This window comes from Pelophylax lessonae, assembly GCF_965119305.1.
Source record: "Pelophylax lessonae genome assembly, chromosome: 5".
NCBI classification, from domain to species: domain Eukaryota; kingdom Metazoa; phylum Chordata; class Amphibia; order Anura; family Ranidae; genus Pelophylax; species Pelophylax lessonae.
Window position 1 is genome coordinate 365,475,827 of NC_138772.1, and position 20,603 is coordinate 365,496,429.

The following is a 20,603-nucleotide window of genomic DNA, read 5'->3' on the forward strand; positions in this document are numbered from 1 at the left end:
AGTCTGAGGAGAGTCTATGTGGCAAACAAAGCAAAGTGCGCAGACTAAGTGTACTGGGTGTGTAAACATTTATTTAAAGAAAACAATAAAGGAAGATGAAAATGCTTATCATGGTTCTCAAAAGGATTCCCAGCTGCGGAGGACACCAAGGAAACTGTCACAATGGATATATGGGATACAATCTGGGTGGCACCAGCAATAGCTAAGAAAGAGAGCAAGGGGGCAGCAAGGTGAAGTGGACACAGCACACAATAACTGGCAACTCAGTATGTGGATGATCTCATGCATTACAGTCATTGGAGCATCTGGTGCCGGGAGGAGGCTGCACCCAGGATCCCAAGATGGAGCTGCTGCTGCAAGGATTGGAGGGTGGTAGCTGGGCTGAGCAGGTAGCCTCAGGGAAGGATGCAGCGCATATGAATCCAAGAAGCACAGGTGAGGAGAGAAAGTGTCTAATACTTACACTGTTCAATCCGGTGTTTCAGTCACAACTATTGGAAAAAGCCTTTTTCCCCCCCCAAGTTGAAATTAACTACAGTGGGGTGGATGGGGGTGCTTCTGCAGCTGGATTTAGGCCAATCAATAAGGTAAAAGTTACATAAAAAAAAAAAAAGAACACATACAATATATGTGATGGCAAAATGCAATGTCTCTGGTGTGGTTTGGGAAAATTGTACTTTTCCATAACACTACATTACAGCATAAAGGCATCTACCAAGCATGCCATTAAAAGGTTTGATGTTTTTCTCCTATCACCCTTGAGGTTTCATAAAATAAAGAACCCTCTCCCTGCTGTACAGGACATACAGTATTATATTTATTAGGGATCGACCGTTTTTTGGCAAGGCCAATATATCAAGGGCAAATATGCACTTTACCCGATATATCAGAATCGGCAAAGGAGGTTACTGATATTGCAGATATTGTCGTGACCTCATTGCGTATGTTGCGCCACGCGCCTCCACGCACTGGGACAGCTTCTGCCTTCTTAGGCAGCTTCCTCAGCCTCGTCTGGAGTCAGGGAGTCTCAGAACAGCGAGTGTACCGTGCACACAGTGTGTTTAACACAGCCGCCACATACATACACCCACCCACAGCTGCCTGGTGCGAGACAGCCACCCACACACCCACAGGCATGTACCAACCAGCCAGCCGCAGGCCCTGCCTGTACAAGCTAGCCAGGCACAGGGTTCCAGCCAGCCACCCACCACAGGGTGCAAGCCAGCCACCCACCACAGGGTGCCATCCAGCCAGCCAACAAAGGATGCCAGCCAGCCAGCCACCAAAGGGTGCCAGCCAGCCAGCCACCAAAGGGTGCCAGCCAGCCAGCCACCCACTCACCAAAGGGTGCCAGCCAGCCAGCCACCCACCAAAGGGTGCCAGTCAGCCACCCACCAAAGGGTGCCAGCCAGCACAGTAACAGATTTGTGTCGAAAATTGTGTTCATTTTGCAAAACTTTAAATGTTCAATATATCGGCCGATACCGATATGCAATGGCCAAAATATCGAAAAACTGATATTGGTTGATCCCTAATACATATATATATATTTTTTTATTATTATTATTTTCCTTTGTTATGTTGTTAGGTGTCCTCCATGACAGCAACCATCTCCCAATGTCGTTTTTGATAATACATTACCTATAAACCTTGAAAATGGCCAGAATTTATTCATTTATTATCAAGATTTTCCCCTCCCATGCGCCTCATAGGTTTCAATAAGGTGCAATACTAAGTTCAGATTTCAAGCAGGATTCAGCGTACCCCCACAAATCAAACCCGGTCATATTCATCATCTCATACTATACATGTACCTAGAATACTGAAATATACTTGCTGTATTTACCAGCATTCTATTCACTATACAAAAACTTTTGCCATCAAGTAATGTCACTCATCTTTTTAATACATACTTTCGTAAGATTTGGGGGAAAGAATAGAACTATAGCATAGTTCCCTCAGCCAAATACTACAGAATGATGAAAATAAAGGGAAGCCTAGGATTTTCAGACAGTAATTCTGGCCACAAGAGCTGTGTGAGGGTTTCAACATGCCAACAAATGACTAAAAACTACAGTTTCAGGTTTTTTGTAGACGTATCATTTCAACTATATTCAGTTGTACAGAACGCATTTAATTACATAAACTTCACAATGGAGGATGATGATTGGGAATAAAATGTATATAGATTATTGAATCTAACTGGTCATATACTGTATATATTCCCAATAAGATTTGAGAATATATTAATCCAAATATGGTACTACAGTAAGATTTCTTAAATCTTTATTTGGCAGAAGTCTCCATCCACATTATCCCATAGTAGTTCATTGAGCTGACTAAACAGAAATTCTGGTTTAATCTCAAATAAAAATAAAAATCCCCTGTGGTTCACCCAGGCACATACATATACGCTACAGGAATTCCTAGCAGGGCATCTAAGAAACTGCACAATAAGAATATATGAAAAATATTAATTTTCTCACAAAGTGCTGATGTGGATGATTTCCTGTTTAGAGGTTTAATAAATGCCAACAAAAAAGTATGGTTCCAATTTTTTAAAAAGAACAACTTTGATACCCCTGGATAAGGTACAGCAATACAGCATAAGCCCTTTTTGACAAATGGAGTTAAAATGTTGCAGCATGATAAAAGAGCAATCACTCACTAGAAAAATAGGACTGCAAAAGTCAAAGTATGCAAAGAGCAAATAAGGAGAGAACAAAATGACAGTTATCTGCTAAATTCATAAATGTGTCTTTTGTAGAACCCTAATGATCATATTTTATACTGTCACTTTCCATTTAATTGCTCACTCTGGAGCGTTTCTTCACAGAAGCCATCAGTACCCCACAGAGCCAGATGCTGAATCTCAAAAATATAAGAAAATAGTGTGACCATGGACTTTTACTAATATTACACTACTGAGCTGTGGTGTATGACAAGTTAATTTTTACGCTTAGTCTTTTTGTGAAGGAATAACTAAAACGGCAGGTCATCGCTATTCCATATCATTAAAAGGCTAGAAAATAATATATATCATGAAATACTTAAAATGACCTCATTTCAAACCTTGACAAAGCACACCATGAACGTCAAGGTGATTGAATAAAAACCCTGACAAGCTCAAGATAACTTAACATTTTTATAGAAAGGGTGGCAGCACTTAGTGGATCATTTGCAATCCAAAATCATTATTTCTGACTTTATTCCCATCCCTTACTTAAACGCTAGGGTTTATACACATGGGGGGGCTCTCAGATCAGTTATTAATCCGCATTCCACAGCTGTTTGTGGATAAGGGACAGCTCCTTTGTTAGGACCTATACGAATATATTTCGTTTTACTGAATACTGGTCCATACAAGTACTTGGTTGCTTAGTACGCTCACAAGCTGCTTTAACATTTACCACTTCACTTCTCTTACCTGTTCACCCCCTATGGACCAAATACATTTTTACATTTCTTCTATAGAAGCCTTTATTCTGCAATAATTTGTCATAACTTAAAGCGGAGTTCCGGCCTATTTTGCAACTTTAGTGATTCCTGGAGTTCGCTATGCTGATCAACAATTGGGCAATTTTTTTTCGGGGGTCCCTTACCTTATTTTCAGGGCATTTTTGATTGTACTTTCTTCTCCCCCCCCCCTCTGTGGCCATGGCCACCGACAACACTTCCACCTTTGCATTGCATCCTGGGAGCTGTTTGTCATCACTCCCAGGAGGCTGGAATCAGAAAGAACTCCCAGAACACTCCCTGGAATCAGGAAGAGGAACACAGCAGATTACACTGCGGCTTCAGATGCCCACGTCTAAGATGGCCGCATCCAGATAAAGTTTTTAACTAAAATCCAATACTGTACACCTTGTAAGTATGAGAATAGCGGTTCTGTAAAGGGTGATGGATTAGTATTATAGGGGTATTTTTAGTTTAAAAAGGTATTTGAGGCCAGAATTTCGCTTTAAGTTAACTAGGTAATACTTATATATATATATATATATTTTTTTTTTTTTGAAGGACAAACAAGGCTTTCTATTCATTAAATTGTCTTGCAACAATGTTTTTTTTTATTTTTCTGCAATCCTTAGGCCCCTTTCACACATGGAGTCCGTTCAGATCCACCTGTCAGTTTTTTTGGCGGATCTGAACGGACGCCCCATGCATCTCTATGGGGCATCAGATGTCAGCGGAGACATGTCCGCTGACAGCCGATCCGATAAAACCGGACGGTTGGAAACCCTATTTTCCATCCGTCTGGTGGATCGGATGAGAACGGACAGACGTTCCGTTCTCATCCGATTCCCCCATAGAGAAGAATAGGGACCTAACAGCTGTGTCTCCGCACACCGCGCGGAGACACAGCTGTCATCCGCCTGCTCAGCGTGTAAATGTATGTTAAATATATAAAAACATTAACAAGCAAAACAAGAAAACAAAAAGTTTAAATATAAATAGTTAATAAAATAGAAACAAACAATTCAGGAAAATGATAGCTGAAGGGAGAAGGGCTGATTAGGGTAAACAAAGGACTAATAGAGGAACATTTTATTACATTTTTTTTTTTTTTTTTTTACTTGTCAGGTTGCTTTAACTGACATCTAACTTCATTCCTTTGATCTGCAGATGAATGAATGGGATGAGCCAAAAGTAACATTGTGTTACTTTATATCTTTCTTTATTCACATCTGAGCACGTGTTGTTTATAAACACTGATTCATACTGCCAACATCTTCTGAGCATACAGTAATCCCGGCTTTGATTAATCAAAGCTGACAATTGCAGTATACTGGGAAGGAGGTCCCAGCAGCAGGGCAGAGAGACTGGATGTGCTACATACCTCCTGTGTACAATGATGAAATTGTTTTATGGCCATGAATAGCACGTTCAAAGTCTGCAACTAGTTAATCATCCAAATACAAATTTTGACAATGATTCTCTCTGTTAGATACATGTGTCAAGACACATTGATACTCTATGCACAGTATTGAACACGCCTAGATGTTATAGACCAAGGTAGACTCATCACTAAGCAACATATCAGTGAATACTGCCCTCTGCCTATACCACAGTAGAAAATAGGACACATCCACATGCAGCCCCAATAAACATCATAAACAGTAACAATGAGACAGAGAGAAGCATGAGCCCATACCAAATAGCGCATATCTTCAGCTGTGCTTTAAATGGACACATCATCAAAACATAGCTTTGATCAAACCAGGAAGATTAAACGCCCCCTCCCCCACACTGTCTTGATATGACCCAATCCAGGTACTACTGTCACTGGCAAGTATGTTCTGCATGCTGCAGATTCCTGCAGTTCAACTGTATTATAGAGAAAATGAATGCAACGGTTGGTAAAGCTTGATGCACAAACAAACTGATGACTTAATATGAATACCTGGGTAATGAAAATTTGTGCATGTCAAACTATTCACATTTAAAACAAATAAACATTATCCCCTAGTACTTTGTTCAAAATTTCTAGTTTAATTTAGTAGTTTTCATATTTTGTGCCTCTGCAATAATGTGGAAGTAATTTGCACCGTACGAAGCCAGACCCAATGTATAAGTGGAGTCTTTGATGGGTACTCTTACAGAGATTTGAACCTGAAGGAATGACACTAAGGATCTTTTACTAGGCTGTAGGCTTCAGTCTGTCTGGGAAAATTGTGTTGGAGACAAGAGCTTGTCTTACACAAACTGGAGTTTCCCTTCCAGGGAAATCAGCTGTCAGAGAATGCTGGGAAGCAGGCCATCACCAATAGCTGAAAACTGTTTTGAGGCATGAGAACATGGTTATTTTCATTTTTGACAGGTGAAGAGCAGATTGACAGAAGCTAGTTAGTGCCAAGGGTAGTAAGTGGAGAGCGATTAATCAAAATTCAATCCCTGTGGCTATTTTTTTTTCCTTGTCTGATTCTCCAGGTTCTGATCAACCAATAAACTAATATTTTCCACTGTTTTTTTTCGAAGATCTTTTTAGAAATGTAATATAAAAATGGCAACTTCCCTTTAACTATAAAGAAAGACGTGCCGCTGCAGGTTAGTCCACCACATACTCCACAGCCGCAACACAGGGCACAGGTCTGGTCCATGCTGCATACAATACAAGGAATAGGGATGGATGGCCACACACCTCAAACTTTAGCTAAAACTCCATCTTTGATTTTTCTTTAGATAAAAGCAGGACAGCAGCACACACATACAGCAAAGTTACTGTCTGTGTGTGCTGTTGTCCTGCTTTTACCCTGAAGTAATAAAAAAGATGGAGTTTTAGCTACAATTTGAGGTGTGCTGTCATCCATCCCTATTCCTTGTACTGTTTGCTCCCATTAACTATAACATATACACACATATATATATATATATATATATATATATATATATATATATATATATATATATATAAATACATTAACTATAACCTACTACTGTACACTCCCTACTTTACATTGTAGCAAAGTGTAATTTTTTTAGCGTTGTCAAATTAAAAGATGTAATAAAATATTTACAAAAACATGAGGGGTGTACTCACTTTTGTGAGATACTGTACATCAAGAATTTACCAAAAAACAACTACTATCAAAGCAAGAACATTGTAAAAAGTCTTGTTGTATGAACACCTCTGACCAGGTGCATGGTCATCCTGTGATTATACTAACAAACCATTGCCCTTTTCTTATGTGTTTAAAGGAGTTCTCTGGTCACAGCATACACTTTCATTTAAAGGATTGTAATACTAATACAGCCAATAGATATTTTTTGATGCTCCAATGAACGCTCACTTGAAAAATCGCCTTTTAGGTTGTGAGAGTTGCCGGTTTGCATGCTGTCTTCTTTCCATAACTTCCTGACTTTCCTTACTGCCTGCAAACAGGTTCTTGTATTGAATCTGCCCCCTGAAACTCCTACTCTTATCTCTGCTGTATGACAGAGTTCTTTAATTTCAGTGATGCAGCATTGCCTACGCACAGGGCATTGTGAATAAGTGTTACAGAGAGAAAGTAAATGTGTAGTGATAATCACAAAGTAGGTTTACAAACTTCAAGATCGTTTAGATATAGAAATTGACTAGAAATGGTTGAAATACAATGAAGTTGATTTACTTAAGGCAATTATACTGTGCACTTTGCAGGTACAGTTGCTCTCATTTCCCCCAGCGTTTAGTGAATGAAGTGACGCTCTGATGGATTTTCATCATCCAATCATGTGCAAGCAAAAATGCGGTTTTCTTTATTTTTCTTGCACCTGATACTTAGTCAGGTGATCCGAAAACACAATAAATATCATCCAATGTTTTGGTATATCTAAAAAGAGGTTTAGAGAGCGATAGAGGAAATGATATATTAGCAGCTTACTTGCATGCAGCATCCACTGCTTTGACCCTTAAAAGAAGTAAAAAAGAAAAATAGGACTAGAACCACAACTTTATACCTACACAAAACAACAAACTCAAACCATTTCACTTGTAAAACTGATGGACAATTTGTGCTTTGAAAGCCACTAGCCAAAAGTCATAAAATGTAATTTTAAGCATTAAGTTCCAGTTCAAGAGAGCTAAATGGCTTTAGAAGATTGCCTTTTTATATTATGTTAATGCAATTTATGCAAATAGAAATGGAACACAGTATTTATAATTTGAACTTAAGAAGTAATGAAAAGGGATAAAAAGAAGTTTTGTAAAGTCAATTAATTTCAATCCTTTTTTGGACATTTATCTATCCCAGAAAGGGGCATATACTATTTGAACCTATTTATACTGGCAGCCAGCAGCTATTAATTCATATTTTTATCAGTCTTAAAGGTGATGTCCATAAAGGAGTACTTTTCCAAATGAATCACCCAACCTGCACTTAAACGAAAGGAAGAATAGGAAGCACGACCACTCAAAACTTAGTATTCAAAGTATGTTAAATTTAGTGCACTACTTCTCTGTCTGTAGCTAATCGAATAACCTTTCCTCTACTCAACATTTCTCAGTATCAAGAGCATGAACAGAAAATAGAGAGGACTGGTGTACTTACTGTAAGTACAAAAATCACATTTTCTTTCTGGTTCATTGAGGGACTCAGATATAGCCAAAATCTCAAAAAGCAGTCTAATTGAGGGATATGCAACACTATTTCAAAAGGAATGGATGACTGCCTGCAGCCCAGGATGGAACAATACCCAAAACTGAATTAGACAAGGCAGAGCCCCCCTACAGAGAAAGTAGCCATCAACACCCCCAGAGGGAGGACATGAAGAGTCAACCTGAAGCTCAGGCCGGGAAAAAAAAGGTCACCATCAAGTACTCATCAGCAAGTGCTGATCAACAAAAACCCACCAAAAACAGGTGGAACAACAATGGTTTTCCATGTAGTGAAGAAACGTTTTAGACCTTGATGTTATAAATAAGAAAAGGTATCAAGCTACTAGAACAGGTCCCAAAGAGGAACCTAAACAAAAAGCAGGTCCTGGTGAAAGAATTAGCTGGCTTAAAATGGAAGACCATAAAGCCTTACACACTTGACCCATAGGATCAGGGGATGAGGCATCTATGTCAAGAGACAACAAAGACTTACCAATGAAACCCATAAATCATGGGAATGTGATGCATCTCCTCAGTATGCATAGGAACTCAAGAATTTGATCACACAGAGTCAAAACAGCTAAAGAGATAGGATGCATAAAAAAAAAAAAAAAAAAAAAAAAAATCCCCCACAATTGCGGGAAGAAAATAGGATTGAGTGAGACTATGGTATTTTCTAGAAAAGAAGCCAGGTTACCTCTCCTGAGAAAGGAAGAACTGTTATTTCTACTCAGTGGGGAAAGCACAGCAGTACCAAATTGGTGTCCAATAATGCTTGACCCAGGGGAACTACCCACTGTGGAAAATCATGTGTAGAAGGGACCGCCTGTTCTGGGGTGCAAGACAGCAGCCCCAGAGATGATGAATCTCCTGCACGAGGAAAGCGTCAAATAGGAGAAGACCCCCTGATCTTACAGCTAACAGATAGGATGAGTAAACACATCAGGGACTACCTGGTACACAGAGTTAGACACAATGGACTGCTCAGGAACTGAACCAACAACAGCTTAAAAAAGGGCTTAAGTGGGCCCAGAAGAGATGGGAAAAGGGGGGACACCTCTGAAGAAAGAGTTCCCCAACATCCAATGCTCCTGCATCTAATAAAATAAGAATATCAACAAAAAGTTAATTTATTTCAGTTATTCAAGTCAAAAAGTGAAACTCCTATTTTATATAGAAGCGTTACACACAGAGTGATATATTTCAAGCATTTCTTTTTTATATATGACTTACAGCTAGTGAAAACCAGAAATTCAGTATCTCAGAAAAATAGAATATTACATAAGACCAATAAAAAAAATGATTTTTAACGACTTCTGAACCGGAAGATTTTCCCCCTTAATGACCAGGCCATTTATTGCGATTCGGCACTGCGTTACTTTAACGGTCGTGCAAAGCTGTACCTAAATAAAATTGATGTCCTTTTTTTCCCACAAATAGAGCTTTCTTTTGGTGGTATTTGATCACCTCTGCGATTTTTAATTTTTGTGCTATAAACAAAAATAGAGCAACAATTCTGAAAAAAAAAAAACAATATTTTTCACATTCTGCTATATAACATTCCCAAAAAAAAAAAAAAATGTAAAATTCCAATTTTTTTTTTAACATTTTAGGCCAATTTGTTGTCTGCTTCATATTTTTTGGCAAAAAAAAGAAAATTGCAATAAGCATATTTTGATTGGTTTGCGCAAAAGTTATCGTGTCTACAAACTACGGTAAAGATTTATGTCATTTTTATTGTTTTTTTTTTACTAGTAATGGCGTCGATCTGTGATTTTTAGCGGGACTGCGACATTGCGGTGGACAGATCGGACCCCCAACTGACATTTTTGACAATTTTGGGGGGGACCAGTGACATTACTACAGTAATCAGTGCTAAAAATACTACTGTATTTATAGTAGTAGTATACTACTGTATGTGTGACATATACTTTCTTTATCTTTACATTATGTTTAGGACTAAATGATAAAATGCTTGAAAACATATTTAACTGTTTTTTTTTAGGTTAAGATTGCACACAAAGCTGACTAAGTCTTAGTTCTCACTGGTTGCTAGATGCCAAGTGGCAGGCCATACTAGCAACCAGTGTGTCCGCGGCACGCAGGCAAGGGAGTAGAGCCAGGTGAGGCCCAGGCAGCACAGAGAGGAGGAGGATCAAGACTTGGGGCTAATAATTATTTGCAGTGCACACGAGACCCTGGGCTTTTCTGGGGAACACTCGGGGCTATAGCCCTGGTCAGCCCCCCCACCTCCCGACGCCACTGACTCTGGACTCATGGAGTCATTGTCAATTCTTCCACGTCAAGTCTCAAGTAACTTGTTTGCAAGTCAAAGTCAAGTCATATTCATACTTTAATCAAGCAAGTCGCAAGTCCTGAAAATCGTGACTCGAGTCAAGTCATGTGACGCGAGTCTCCCACCTCTGGATGGTACTGACGGCAAGATTTTTCAAACAATAGTAGATACAGGTCAATGTCACTGTCCTTTTTCTTAACTGGAAATTTAGCCGCCTAGCTCACAGGCAGAGAGGCGTCCCTGTGCCCTAGGGATCTGAGGTTCTGAGCCTGTCACTGCTGCTGGAGCATAGCCATCTCCAGTTCGTTCTGGCGATCAGCCTCCCTCTGCACAACCTCTCTCTCAGCCTGGCACTCAAAAAACTGCAGGTACACCAAAGGATCTGTCTCCCTAATGCATTGTAGCCTTTCCTGCATTTGAGTCTATGCTGGTTGCAGCCAATCTGGGGCTTGCATGCTCATGCTGCGGCTTGGCGGTGACATTCAGCGATATTCCAGTGTCAGTCTTTGCTTGCCCATCCTGCAGGGCCATCTCTGAACAACTGAGCTCCGAGGTAGCAGGAACCCTTTCAGGTTCAGCTTCCCCCAGGTTCTGGTCTGCCCGGACATCATACACTAATAGAGCATGAATCATGCCTTCACGATTTTTGCCACCAACGTCAATTCCTCTTAATGTACACTCAGCAGTCAGGTAATTTTTACTCATCTTTTTATATTCTGATAATCCAGGAATGTTTGCAAGCAGAAAAGATAGAACAGAAAGCAGAGATAGGAAGGAGCTGTATGAAGTAGCTGTTGCCGTATGTCTCTTTAAAAAACAAAAAATATTCACCGGCTTGTCTCGAAGGACTGTTTCCACAAAGGTTACAATCGTTAAGTGCAGAGCTAATTCCTACCAATGCACTGAATGCTCTAATGCAAAACTATCCCACCGCTGCAACCAATATGTGATGGATTCCTGCCCTTCTCAACTTGTGACAAAGGACCAACCAATCTAACAACATGCCGTCACTTATGTAACAATGCCAATCTCAGCTGCACCCTGCACAAAGATTGTCCAGCTTGCGGGACCACACTCTAGGTGCCAGCAGCCAGAGAGTGATTGTCACTGGGCTAATTAAGCAATTACCCTTTAACTGCCACTACCCCGTTGGAGGAACTCGTAATTTTAGCAATACCAATTATGACTTTAGAATAATCGTCTAACACATACTATCACCAAACACAGGTATGTTCATAGGATTTCCTATACTGTAGCACTCTTCAAGAGACATGTTCTTTTTTTTTAGCTTGCATTAAAAACTTAGGGACAACATTAACACTTTTCAAAATATGGTTATAATAATGAAAAGGACAAAGTTGGTGAAAATAAAATAGTTACAGAAAAAAGGTGTTTCAGAGAAATAGAAACATAATTCAGCAATAGAGAAATAAGGTAGAACTAAGGAGGAAAGATACTTGCAATCAATGTCCTGGGTGTTATCCGTTAGGTATTATCGGTTCTCAAGCTTGACAGATGTTCCTGATTTGATAGTAAAGGAGAACTCACATCTGTCTTGGCATCTCCCTTTTTCTCTGGGATCAAAGGGGTGTTGACAGATGCCCTTGACCAAAAAAAGGGAGTGTTCATGGGCTGTCCTGGGTTTATGACATTATCATGCCCCTCCCTTAAACGCAATATTTACCACTATTCATATCTTCCATGTTGTACCGGTTGCATTCTTGAAATGGATAGATTTTTGTTGAGCATTAAATTTGGCGTCCAGGGATACTAAACACAGGGTAGCTCAGATAAATTTGTCACCCAGGAGGCATCTGACAGCTACCGTGTGTGGATTTGTTGAGTTTTGAGAATCGGGCAGATGTCTCTGATTGCCTTTTATGGCAGACTATGTATTCTTAATGGATTTGATCATAGTTTTACGATAGGCCTGAACAACAGAACCAGACATCCTGCCAGGACTCAATTAGCTGTTTAGATCTCTGCACAGGCCTAAGCTCTGGTTTCTGATGTCTCTGAGTTAACAGCTCTTTTGAAGTGTAAACCCAAAGCATTCCATGAATTAAAGGAGAAGGGAGGGGATAAGATCATTGCTGCAAAGTGTAACTGTTCTGCAAGACTGTCATGGCTGACCTATGATACTTGAACAACATGGCCGCGTGTCCAGTATGTGATATCATTACAATGCTGAAAGGAGGAAGGGTTAAATGGGGGCTTGCTACATATTTTTATTTTTGCTAATGTCCAGTCCTCCTATAGGTGGCAGTACACCCAATTAGTTTCAGAATTTCTAAGTCCATCAATAGAAAATAACTTTTTTTTTTTTTAAGATACACCATTAATTACTTTAAGGCTCCGTTCATATGTCAGCGTATGGATCGCGGGCAGAACCGCCGCGGTTCCGCCCGCGACCTGGAGATTATTGCAAATCGCGGGACGCCTGTGCGTTGCCCGTTGATTTGCAATAGCCCCCCAAACGCTGAGCGATGTTGCCGCGATTTCCGCCTGCCGAATCGCGGTAACATCGCGCAAAAAAAATCGCGGGATGCAATACGCTCCAAAGAAGCTCTTGTACTTTTTTGGGCGTAATGCGTCCCGCAATTTTTTTTTGCGCGATGTTACCACGATTCGGCAGGCGGAAATCGTGACAACATCGCACAGCGTTTGGGGGGCTATTGCAAATCAGCGGGCAACACACAGGCGTCCCGCGATTTGCAATAATCTTCGGATCGCGGGCGGAACCGCGACGGTTCTGCCCGCGATCCATACGCTGACATGTGAATGGAGCCTAAAGCACAAGTCTACACAAAACACATGTGGGTTGATACGGTTGATACACTAAACTTGGAGTGCAAAATCTGGTTCAGCTCTGCACAGAAACCAATAAGCTTTCAGGTTTTTTTTTTTTTTTGTCAAATCCTAATTGAACAAGCTGAAGTTAGAAACGTGGCTACCATGCACAGCTGCACCAGATTCTGCACTCTCTGATTTTAATAAAACAAATCCATTGCTTGTGGGACAAAACGCAATGAAAAAATCTCATAAAAGGAAATCTACTTGGCTGAAATGTAAAGACTGCTACAAAAACCTGGCAGATGTTCTAACTCTTCACCACACAATCCTAAACCTTAAAATAGGGTTCTAAAGAAGGCTTCTATTGCAACAGATATTCAATAACTTAAGAAAGCCACACTTGATGGCATGAAAGGGACTATGGCCACATACAATTATATTGTGAGTAACTCTGCAAATAAATAAAAATGTTCACTATAGTTCAAATTGAAAATAATTGCATTGCGATGTTAGGGAAAAAAAAAAACACAATTAGAACAGATTACTTGATAGTACCCAACTATCCAAATGAGACATGAGAATCTTCAAAAATTGCCTCAATGTGAAGCTCAATTAATATTGAACACCACCACCTCTAAGCAGATTTACTATGCAAATGCTTTGAAGTGCTGGATTAATGTGCAAGACCATAGTTTTCCATAGCAGCTTAACCATATAATCAATGTACATTAATATGTTATCAATATTTTGAACAGACAGAATTGTCAAACTAATCCGATATTACAGATCACCATGCTAAATGACAATTCATCTGAGAATTTTGTCTGAAAAAGAACTCTTTGCAATGCAGTCTTATTTTCTACAGGCATTTAAATTCTTAAGGTATCTTAGGAAGTGATGGTTAAAAAACAACACAACACAAACTGATATTAAATAAATGATAGCATATCAACCCGACCCTCTTCCTTCTCTTTATCCCCCCCCCCTTTCACCCCCCCACCTTCCCCTCATCTTTCTTTATCACCACAGTACGCACTATTATGCCCTATCCCTAGACTGTTTCCTATATATTGGTATACTTGGATAAGTGGATAACAACGCCGGCTCTTGCAGGTTCCCTGTTTAAAAGGGTCTTTGAAAGTCACAGTCTACCCAAGCATTTTCTCCAACTCCCAAGGGTAAACCCTGAAGAAAAAAAAAAAAAAGGCGGGGGGGCAGTGCCATCTTAAGAGCATTATAGGCCCCCGGGCAATGCAGTGCACTGGGGCCCTGCCTACACAATCGCTCACAAGAATAAAAATGCAAATTATCGATAAGGCGATATTTATTGGCAGATGTACGTCGGTCCCGCGCAGGAAGTTAGGGGGCAAGCGTGCGCTGCTGGCGGCGCGCTCCTGCCCCCACTTGGCAGCGGGGAAGCCGATGCGCGGGTAAGGCGGCTCCGATTAGGGTGGAGAGCACTGGGGGGACAGGGAAAACCAAGTGGGTGGAGAGCATGGGGGGAACTGGAAATCACTGAGGGGGGAGCCAGGGAGCACAGGGGGGTGGAGAGCACTGGGGGAGCCAGAAATCATAGGGGGGAAGCTGAAGAACACCGGGGGGCTAAATATCACTGGGGGGGCTAAATAGCACGGGGGGATGTTAAGCGAGCATGGGGGGTGTTAAGAGAGCATGGGAGGTGTTAAGAGAGCATGGGGGGTGTTAAGAGAGCATGGGGGGTGTTAAGACAGCATGGGGGGTGTTAAGACAGCATGGGGGGTGTTAAGACAGCATGGGGGCTGTTAAGAGAGCATGGGGGTGTTAAGAGAGCATGGGGGTGTTAAGAGAGCATGGGGGGTGTTAAGAGCACGGGGGGGGGGGGGTGTTAAGAGCACGGGGGGGGTGTTAAGAGCACGGGGGGGTGGTGTTAAGAGCACGGGGGGTGGTGTTATGAGCACTGGGGGGTGTTAAGAGCACAGGGGGTGTTAAGAGCACAGGGGGGGGTGTTAAGAGCACAGGGGGGGGTGTTAAGAGCAGGGGGGGCTGGAAAGCACTAGGGGGCCAGCAAGTTGTATAGGAGGGGGATGGGACAGCTGCATATAGATGAATTGATCCTTCCATATTCCTCCTGCTGCCGCTGAATGACTGCAGGAGGCAGAGGAGAATCAGCCATTCAGTGGCAGCAGGAGGAATACGGAAAGATGAATTCCTCTATATGCAGCTGTCCCACTCCCTCTCCTATCCAGTCACACACACGAGGCAGCTCACCTTCCCGCCGCCGCCCCCGCGATAGAGCGAGAGAGAGAGAGAGAGAAAAAAAAAAGCAGCAGTCTCATTACCTTCCCGCAGCGGCCGCACACAGAGCATGAATGAGGTGGGTGGAGCCATTCTAGGCACGGAGGACGACGAGGAGGATCCTACTCCGCTGTGCATGCCGATACTCTAGACGTCACTGGTTGCTAGATGCCAATCGGCTGGCCATCCTAGCACCAGTGTAGCGCAGAGCCTGAAGCTACAGCAGCTGGCGCCCGCGGAGGAGCAGGCTGGTCTAGGGGGGGGGCTAGACCACAGGTAAATTAAACTGGGGGGGACAGATGGGGGTAAATTGCCACCCTGCATGGGGCCCCTTGGCAAGTGGGGCCCCCGGGTAACCGCCGGGCGTGCCCATTCGGAAAGATGGCCCTGGGGGGGGCTGGATGACGAGGGAAGGAGTTAAGAAGAAGTGCAAGATAGGAAAGAAGAGATGCCAGGTAGACCGGCAAACTAAAGTCCCTAAACGAGGAGGGACCTTGAACAGCCACGCTGCTTTCATATTGTAACAGCAGGGGCAGGGAGAGGATCCTCCGTCCATTGTCACAGGGAGAAGGAATCGGGGGCTGGGGAGAAACTGCAGATGCTTGAAAATTTACATGTTCCACCCTAAAAAAAAGATGTTCCAAGGGTGAAGTTAGCCTTTAAATTTAGATGAAATTTCAGCCAAAGGTGTAATTTTCTAATCTGAATCTCTCTCATCTATCACCTCTTCTGGTAATGTGTCTGCCTCAAGGGCAAAGTCAAGGACTGACTCAGGAGGGAAGACTGAGGTGGAACGCTTTGGTAACTCTGGTATCAAGGGTCTCTATAATGCCTGAGTGCCTAGAGCAAGGAAGAGAATCAGACTGGGGCAATCATTTAAAAAGAGGGTACTAGGGCCCTGTGGAGATAAACTACCACCCACCCTGGAACTGTGGGCAGAGTATAAGCAGAGTGTAAGCCTTTAAGTTGATCTGACCCATTCTTTCCTTTGTGCTTTGGATCTGCCATGTGTGATGCAAACCCATTTTTCTGTTTACCCAGGTAGTATAGCTGATTGTTATGCCAGCCAGATAAACTGGACCAGGTGATTTTGCCAAGATGAAGAGGAAGAAGGCAATGCACATAGGCTTACGAAGTGATCTTAAGACTGAGGCTGGACAGGCATCTACCCTTACGGCCAACGCAGGTGCATGGGAGGCATCACAGGGAGTCTAAACAGGTACAGGAATGACATGGACCTGCTCCTGAAGAGAAAAAATAGGCACCAAATTACCTTTTTCACCAGTACTGCAGATCCCTGGCACAACCACTACCTCAGAAGCACAAAACCACCTGACCAGCAAGGGAACAGAGCTAAGCACCCTGGGCAAATGTTTAAAGGGTTTCCACCTTACACTTACCACTGGCAAATTTATTGTATTTTGGCAGGATTAAATGGAGTAGACCCCACCCTGAATTAATCATCAGTGGTGGGCATGTCCCCAAGGGGGTCTTCATGGATAGGGTTATGCCACTGACAGACAACAGCCATGGACCTGCCTCTAAAGTAATGCAATGCAATACTTGCCAATGTGAGCACACATGCAGGATCCAGTGCCAACAGCAACATTACAGTCTGTGTCTTTAATACGGCGGATCATACCATAGCCATTATTGTAGAAACCGCTGGCAAAATAAAGTGGAGTACACCCCTATGTGCAAATGTCCAAATTGGGCCCAAAGTGTTAATATTTTGTGTGGCCACTATTTTCCAGCACTGCCTTAACCCTCTTAGGCATGGAGTTCACCAGAGCTCCACAGGTTGATGCTGGAGTCCTCTTCCACTCCTTCATGACAACATCGCGGAGCTGGAGGATGTTGGAGACCTTGAGCTCCTCCACCTTCTGTTTGAGGATATCCCACAGATGCTAAGTGGGGTTTAGGTCTGGAAACATGCTTGGCCAGTCCATCACCATTAACCTCAGCTTCTTTAGCAAGGCAGTGGTTATCTTGGAGGTGTGTTTGGGGTCGTTATGTTGGAATACTGCCCTGGGGCCCAGTCTCTGAAAGGAGGGGATCGTGCTCTGCTTCAGTATGTCACAGTACCTGTTAGGATTTATGGTTCCCTCAATGAACTGTAGCTCCCCAGTGCTGTCACCGCTCATGCAGCTCCAGACCATGACACTCCCACCACCATGCTTGAATGAAGGCAAGACATACTTGTCTTTGTATTCCTCACCTGGTTGCCGCCACACACGCTTGACACCATCTAAACCAAATAAGTTTATCTTGGTCTCCTCAGACGACAGGACATGGTTTCAGCAATCCATGTCCTTAGTCTGCTTGTCTTCAGCAAACTGTATGCGGGCTTTCTTGTGCATCATCTTTAGAAGAGGCTTCCTTCTGGGACGACAGCCATGCAGACCAATTTGATGCAGTGTGCAGCGTATGATCTGAGCACTGACAGGCTGATCACCCACCCCTTCAACCTCTGCAGCAATGCTGGCAGCACTCATACGTCTATTTCCCAAAGACAACCTCTGGATATGACGCTGAGCACTTGCACTCAACTTCTTTGGCTGACCATGGTGAGGCCTGTTCTGAGTGGAACATATGCTGTTAAACCGCTGTATGGTCTTGGCCACCGCGCTGCAGCTCAGTTTCACGGTCTTGGCAATCTTCTTACAGCCTGGGCCACCTTTATGTAGAGCAACAATTCATTTTTTCATATCCTCAGAGTTCTTTGCCATGAGGTGGCATGTTTAACTTCCAGTGACCAGTATGAGAGAGTGAGATCGATAACACCAAATTTAACACACCTGCTCCCCATTCACACCTGAGACCTTGTAACAATAATGAGTCTCATGACACCGGAGAGGGAAAATTGCTAATTGGGCCTGATTCGGACATTTTCACTTAGGGGTGTACTCCCTTTTGTTGCCAGTGGTTTAGACATTAATGGCTGTGTGTTGAGTTATTTTGAGGGGACAGCAAATTTACACTGTTATACAAGCTGTACACTCACTACTTTACATTGTAGCAAAGTGTAATTTCTTCAGTGTTGTCACATGAAAAGATATAATAAAATATTTACAAAAATGTGAGGGGTGTACTCATTTCTGTGAGATACTGTAATATTTTTTTTTTTTAAACAAGAGTTCTTAAAAACATCTAAAATGTAATCATATATTCTACATGGGCTTCTGTAAAAAAAGTCTATTTACTAAGGAGGGTTTTCCCCTTGCCCAGAAATTAAGTTCTTCTAAACCATAACTAAAGCTGTTGAAAATGTGTAACCATATATGTGTTTTTTTTTTTTTTTTATATAAAGAATGCATCTATATTGCTTTTCCAGAGCAGTTTTTCTGAGGCCTTTGACTTTTGCCAAGACAGACACTTAATCATAAGGGACAATTATCAGCAAATTCTCTCCGACAGGCCCAAAGCCTGCTGAGGTAATGTAGCTGACAAACTTTGATGCACCATGCCCGTGCACATTATGTTCACATTGTGTGTACATCTGGGCACCTTTTATGGCGATGCAGCAAACAGCCAATCATTTATTCCACTCTAATTAGCACACATGTAAATCTTCACCAATCATCCCACAGTGCTTGCCACTGTTATGGCATCCATATCATAAGCTGGCAGGACAAGTGAGCACAAGAAAAAAAAAAGGCAAACATGCTTTGATTTGAACCTGCCGTCACAGCACGGCAGGTCCCCTTTAGTTCTGATTTACCAGCTCTCCCTTTCAAATCCTATCAATAAACTGAAGAAGAAAAAGGTCATCAGGCAGATAGCTGATTGGCCAGGATTCTATGATTCTTTACAAGATGTAGAAGCACACCTGAAGCGACACCATCCATTTATGGCTTACAGCATGCTGCCTGTCACAAGAAAAAGTCAAGCACAGCTTCTGAGCACAGAAGTGGATAGTATGTTAACTTGAGGAAGCAATGTCCACCTCTATTTGAGAAAATCTGTTATTTTTCTGGCAAATTCTGTGCTACTTGTCAACATATTTTTACTTTAAGAAGCTATTCTTATTGTGAAATGTCTACAAATTGTCAAAAAAGCAAAGTTTGATTAAAATGCAAGAAGAGATTCTGAATTTTAAACAAGGTTGCTTTGATGACTAGAGTCAAGATCTTTAGCAACTGCTGGCAAAGTAAGGTATTCCTGTTTACAAAAGTATTGCATTTATGGAAAAAAATAAATATGAACATATAGTAAGATGTATTAAATGTAACATTGTTGTTCCTTGCAATGGCCTGAATGACTTCTAAAACATAATTTAAATAAGTAATATATGGCTATTAAAAAAAAAATAGGGACAATTTTGCTACATGTTAAGGTAAATATCTGTAAGGACACAAATATAGGGATCAAATTTGTTTTTCTGCATAGACTCTCCTCAGGATTTCACACGTAAGTTGCAATGAATTGAGGTGAAACAAATGTCCATTATTATTATCCCATTCCTTAGTGCTACCAGTGAACATAATATAGTAGAGGCAAAAAAAAACATTAATGGACTGCGTATAACAGATTTCCCTACTACAAGAAGGTGGCTCAAAAGTATGTATATTTTGCAACATTTCCTCATTTTGAATGAATGTATTCATCTCTTTTATAAAAAAAAAGAATCAGTTTATTTCAAAACAACAAGACAACCATACAACATGACGGATGGCATAATGTAGTTAAAGCGGTTATAAAAGGCAAAAAGGCATTCTGCCTTGGCATTATGGTTAAAAAAAAAAAAAATTCAACCACTCAAACAACCCCCCCCCCAAAAAAAAAAAAAAACACACTTTAAATATATATATATTGATAAATATTTGCAAGCCTAATTAACGGCATATTCATCTGTTGCAAGAGTATAACTAAACATGCACATACACATCTGCTAAATTAAACTCCGAATTAACATTTCCCCTTTTCTAACTTTTTATTGAATATAACAATTACATACAAAATAAATACTCTAAAATTAATTTGCCCTAACCATCATCACATTAATTAAATCACTGCTCTGGTTCAATAAAATTTTATTGTAACCCTTTTTAGTGATTTAAGCTAAACCATTGACACCCAAAGAAATGGTATTATTGTCATCATGGGGTTGATTTACTAAAATTGGAGATCGCAAAATCTGGTGCAGCTGTGCATGGTAACAAATCA

The 20,603-nt window shown here is 41.5% G+C and overlaps 1 protein-coding gene across 2 annotated transcripts in view; it reads right to left on the reverse strand.

Annotated features, from left to right (window-relative positions):
* The window catches only part of ZNF407 (zinc finger protein 407), a 773,592-nt gene that overhangs the window by 523,360 nt on the left and 229,629 nt on the right, over nucleotides 1–20,603 (reverse strand). The gene's annotated exons all lie outside the window — the stretch shown is intronic.